The sequence below is a fragment of the Mixophyes fleayi genome, chromosome 2, assembly GCF_038048845.1.
Source record: "Mixophyes fleayi isolate aMixFle1 chromosome 2, aMixFle1.hap1, whole genome shotgun sequence".
NCBI classification, from domain to species: domain Eukaryota; kingdom Metazoa; phylum Chordata; class Amphibia; order Anura; family Limnodynastidae; genus Mixophyes; species Mixophyes fleayi.
In genome coordinates, this window is record NC_134403.1 from 269,090,173 (window position 1) to 269,096,618 (window position 6,446).

Below are 6,446 nucleotides of genomic sequence, written 5' to 3' on the forward strand. Positions count from 1 at the left end.
ATAAAAAAGGAGTAACTTTGCACCTTGGAAAAATCATGTTGTATTCAAATTTCAAATGTATTGCTGTGAAGAGACAAACCTTTATACTGGGAATTGATTAGCAGCTGGCTTGGTTGCAAAAGAAAGCAAAGTTAATCACTGCTGGCCATTGTAGTGCCACACTTATTAAAGGTTCAAACTGTGAGTTGAGTGTGGTCTAAAAAAAAATATATATATTTTTTTCTCTGTAAATTATCAGCTCCACCATTTTGTGAGTGACAGCAATCTCACTCCATGATAGTGCTGAATCTGTAGCTAACCACAGGATATGATGGCATACCATGTCTGTATTGAGCAAGGAACACGTCCATTAAGGTTTCTGCCTTAATCGTCGTAATTTCATTGCTTTTTGCAGTTTGAGTTGAAGAGTTTTAATCGTTTTCTTACATTGTAGATTGTGTATAAGGAACCTTAATTGGACATGTTAAACCGTAAGGTTTTTTGTCTATGGAATTGCATGGCTTTTTGTAAGGTGAAAATATTGATAATAAATTTATGAACTTAGAATTTCACAGCAGTTAAAAATAGTGGAAACTAGATGGGCCAAGTGGTTCTCCTTAATCCCTAATAAACATGAGTGTTTACATTGCTCTACTATATTAGCTTCTACCACCTCTGTTAGATGCCTATCCCACCTGTCCCCTACTGTTTTGATAAAGTAATTTTTCCTCAGATTTCCCTAAATCTAGTACTCTGCATTTCCAGTGCATGTCTTTTATTCACATATCCCCAACTGCCCACCAGCTTTGTAACCTCATGTACACGTCACCGCCGATTGTACCAGCTTTAATCTCTCACTTTACACCCCATTCTCACCAGCTCTATTTTCACTTGTCACCCCCTTTGCACCAACGAATCTTTCAAATGTCACTCCCTGTGCACCAGCTTTTGTCACATGTTACACATGTATGTATGTATGTATGTATGTATGTGCAGGCAGGCAGTGATGGGATGAAGTATGTATGTTCTGGCAGCCATTGATACATATGTATGTTCTGGCAGAATTTGGTGCATATGTATGTTCTGGCAGACAGTGGTGGGGTGCAGTATGCATGTTCTGGCTGGCAGTGATGGGATGAAATATGTATGTACTGTCAGCTATTGATGCAGTATGTATGTTCTGGCAGACAGTGGTAGGGTACAGAATATGTATGTATATGTTCTGGTAGGAAGTGATGGGGTGCATAATGTATGTTCTTGTAGGCAGCAACGTGGTGCAGTATGTATGTAAGCATGTTTTGGCAGGCAGTGATGGGGTGCAGCATGTACATATGTTCATTATGGCAGGCTGTGATAGGGTGCAGTATGTATGTTGTGACAGACAGTGGTGGGGTGCAGTATGCATGTATGTTCTGGCAGTCAGTGGCGGTGTGCAGTATGTATGCATACATGTTCTGGCAGTCAGAAATGTGGTGCAGTATGTACCACATTGTGCTTATGTGCTTCCCACCAGCACCTGCAGCACTGTATTCACCTCCCCAGTCCTTAAACTTGAGTCCTTGTTGATGCTGGTCACCAGTAAAAGCAGACAGACTTTTACAGAGATTCTGACAGAAAAGTCCTCCAAGACAGGAAGTGATGAAACGGATTGTCAGATCAGCTGTGAGTTAACCCTCCATGGTTTCAGCAGCAGAGTTCTCACACAGCAGTACAGTACAACACTGGGAAGGAGCAGTGTGTGTGAAAATACTACATTCTGCTGACGAACCAATGACTAAAACACAGCCCACAACAGGCAATGAGAAGTGGGTGTGTATAGATTATCTGCAGCTTCTCTCCAGTACATGTCACTTGCATACTTGCCAACCTTTATAATCTTCTTTCCGGGATATCCCAGGCAGGGGGGCGTGGTTGGAGGGCGGGAGGGGCGGTCCGGGCGGGGCACGGTGAATCGCGTCATTTTGGCCCCGTCCCTGCAACAAAAACTGTATTTTGTCACGTGGGGCAAGGCCAAAATGACGCGATTCACCGTGAATCATGTCATTTTGACAGCAAGATGCCGTTTGCGGGATATTTGCCTGCTCTCCCGGGAAAATTACCCGAATTTCGGGAGTCTCCCGGACATTTCGGGAGAGTTGGGAAGTATGGTCATTTGTAAAGAGGGACATGTCAAATGGTAATGTCCAGATACCTCACATCTACTCCCCGCTGTGATTACCACTGAGTGTAATCAGTACAAGTACAACAAAGCACTTTTGAATAAATTAACTGATGTCACTGAGGGGTGAGAGGTTTACAATGGATTCACTAACAGCTGTCTCAGGGAGAGATTAAACTCTCAATTGAGAGCTGTGCCTGGGCTAATAGTACTACAGGGTGCCCCTCCCATATCCCCAAAACACTAACCAGTCCCCCTGTGGCTAGAAAATGTGGGTAATTTCTTAAGCTCAGAGATGAAAATCCCTTATCCAGAGACTCAGCCATGTTTGTGCTCTCAAGTGAAGCCAGTCTGAGTACACCCAGCACAAACCTCTAACTGACATGTGCAACGTTATGAAATCCCTTATCTTTAAAATGGGGCATATTTTACCAAATTGTAAAAAAACTATAACTTTCTCAAACTTTTAAACCCTCAAAAGGCACTCCTCAGCCCTAATAGCTTTCTTATAAAACAAGCCCCAAGTCTTTAGACCTCCTGTACACTGAGTTATGCTCTCCCCCCAAAAAACAGAAAAACAGTGACTTTTGCAAAACAGGAAGTGGAAAAAAATGGCGAGATTTTGAATTTCAGATTATTCGTAATTTGTCATTTTGTATTCTTTTTTTTCCTGAAATTTGGCATGCAGCACCTATGGACGGTTCTACATTAGCTTGCCAAATTTCAGTTTAATTGCTTTAATACTTTTTAAAATGTAGCCCCTCAAACAACATGCCCCCCCTCTCACAGATTTCTAATGGCAGAATGTCGTTCATTATATGCAACCTTATTATAAGGGCATGACTGTGCCCTAATAATATATTATATAAATATATAAATATATAATATGTGTATATGTCTACAATTGTTATGATACAATTGTTGCAATTAGTTATATAATGGTGATTTCATAATATGCCCAGCACTGTGTTGAAAGTTTCTCCATGTATCATAAATATGAATGTTCTATAGTTTCCTTAAGACAGTTTTAGACAAATTGGATCAGCCCTTATGAGCAAAGAATTCCCCTCTTTGCTTCTGTTTCATTAGATATGTGAGAACAAAGTAGACACTAGGGAATGAGGCAGTCTCCAATATAGGAGGCATCAGGGAGAGGTATAGGAACATATTAGAGGTAAGGGACACATGGCCGACAGCATTGCATTTAATACATTAATGTTATATTGTTCTATATAGTGTTGTGACAGGATGGACTGCCTATACCACCCTGTCTGTTGTTGCTAGGAGCCGGCTGGGCTTACTTTGTCCCTGTTCCCTATCTTTATCCCAAATGTGCCCTCTAACCATTGTAGATGGGGCTTAAGCTGCTGCCACCACTGGACTCCTTCACGGCATCCAGAACTGTGTTCTTTCTGGGTACCTGTCGCTGCTAGTGTACCCCCTTGCAAGTGCTCCTGGGTTGGTACCCCTGACCTCTTCCTATAGATCAGGGTTGCTGTGGATGGATCCCCCCTGGCCTGTCACACTGGCCAGAACTGCTGGGTAGTCGGCAGAGGGGTTGTACTGGAAAGCTGGGTCCAAACCTCAGAACAGCCGGAAACGGATTAGAGTTTGGTTTAATCAGTAGGTCACAGGAAATTACAGCACTGAAGAAGTTGTCAAGCAGGTCTTAAAGCAAGTGATGTTTATTTAGCTCAAGTGTACTGATAAGGACAGTTCATACTGGTTAAAGGTACCAGTGATCAGAAAGTCAGATGGAACAATAATGATACATTTCAGTACAAACCAGTACTGTTTTACACAGTTTTGGAGACAGTCTCACAGTGGGTAAGCCAGCCCCTTGAACTATTTGCTGCCCCAAAGAAGTATGAGTTATTTTTAGTATCAGGATGCAATAGGTTTCCCCAAACATGGATTTAAATACAATTTATACTTCATTAATTTACACTAATCTGCTATATCTCAAAACCTTCTGTGTGCATTATTTGGACAGGATCTGAGATGCATGATAAAAGCCACATAGACAGAGAGGCAGCGGTCCCTCCTGCTGTGTATACAGACTAAACAAACGTGTTGGCCACTGAGATGAAAAGGTCTAAATAACATGAGGGACTTTCTTTAGAAAAGTTATACAAATCCAATCATGACATCCTGTGTCAGAAGTTACAAATCAATACCACAGAAATGAAGGCATTTCCTATACAAAGTGCCATACGATACAATAAAATATGTACATTTCCAATACACAGTATCAAGAATCGGTACATTTGCAGCAATAATTTAATAATTTAATACATTATTACAATAAGTGATCCAGCCACAAAACATCTAAAATCAGTTGCATGCTTTCAAAATTTCAAACGCTACTGGGTGCCTTAATATTTACCCACTTCAGGGGCCACATAGTTGGTCCTCTAACCTTTAAAAGGGTCACACATTGCTCTTAATCTCAGTAATAAGTTAAAAAAAAATATTTAATCAAAGAAATAGACATCTATCTGTAATAACATATTAGCAGGCATTTTAAACAAGTGTTACAAACTATAACAAACAAATCTGACAGTAAAACAGGAAGGAGCTGGGGATGCAGGTGAAGGCAGGGAGGGCCTGATGCAGTCCTAAGTCTTAGTTTCCCATCATTGAAATAGATTAATATAAATATAAACTGACATTCTGACTGCAAACATCTGTAAGCATGGAGTAATATTAGTTTTGGTTATTTTGAAATGGTAATTTAAGCAATTTACATTCATGATCATTTCATATTTTGTTACAATATGTTCCTTGGACTTTTAGGTCTAAAATGGCCTACTTGGCAATCACTGTATGTTTTGTTATCTTCTAGAGAAATCGAAGTAAATGCACAATAGTTATAACGGTATCTTAATGTTTTAAGAGTCAATAAAGTACATATACTAAGCTGTGGGTGTGAAAAAGTGGGGATGTTGCCTTTAGCAACCAATAAGATTCTAGCTTTCATTTATTTAGTGCTTTCTACAAAATGACAGCTAGAATCTGATTAGTTGCTATAGGCAACATCCCCACTTTTTCAAACCCGCAGTTTAGTAAATCAAGCCCCATGAGTTTTTGTATTGAACTGTTGGATTCAGATACTTAACTGCTTGTAGCTAAATAATTTGTTTTGATTGATTTTTGAACATAGGTTTACCTAGTCAATATATTTGCTGTTTTATTTGGATAGTATCTTGCAGATATTTAGTTATAATTAAGCGTCTTACTGTTCTAGGGGATGGCATATCATAAGTATTTGTAGGGAATACTTGCCAACTTGTCCTCGTTGGCTTCAGGGAGATCCCGGGGGAGGTGGGCGTGTGGGGGCGGGGCTTGATGAATCACATCATTTTGGCCACGCACCCCTAAATGAGTGTCACAATTTTGGCCAATTACAGCAGGGGGCGTGGCTAAGATGACGCAATATTTGCGTCATTAAGCCCCACCCCTACCACTTAATTATTGCGAGGGCGAGAACCGGGAGGGTGCCCTGCTCTCCCGGGAGCCCAAAAGGTCTCCCAGAAATGCAGGAGTCTCCCGGACATTCCTGGTAAGTAGGCAACTATTCGTTAAAGTAAAGCAGCTAATAAACCTCTAGAGACTGAAGTGTCTTTTACATTTCTGTCTCCATTACTGAAGTCATGTTTTACCTGTTAGTCTTTGATTAAATCTTGGTCTCCATGAACATGGCTACCTCCATAGGCATCAATACATGGACATAGGACACAATTTCTGAACCGTGTCATCATGCCACAGATGGCAAAGCCATCCACGTTTTGTACTGGTTCAGCTTCAGGGAGAATGCCAGACTCTTCGGGGAGTGAGGGAGATCACCCCTTTTGTATTTAAAACCTCTAACATCTAACAAAGTAACACATTTATTTACATTCTTTACAGTTTTCACCCAGAAACCAACAACAGAAGAGGCAAAAGAGACAAAAACTGCAGGTACAATAGGAACCTATTCGGTGATTTATTTTTTTAAACAAGTTTAAATGCACAGTCCTAAATCAATGAATGTTCAGTCCATATTCAGCAAGAGTATCTGAAGAGACTTTAAAAACTTTTTTTTAAAATAGATTTATTTATTCTTTAAATATCATTGTATATATGCATGTATTAACAGAACTTTTTATTCAATGAAGTATCGCCATAATGTTGGATTGATTTTAACCTACTCTAAAATATTGCCCATCAATAAAAAATGTAGAACACTTTCTTCTCTTCTGAATTTTTGCAGAAATGTCAGTCATATTTATTTATTTAATTCTAGGTTCAACTGTGACTAAAACAACGA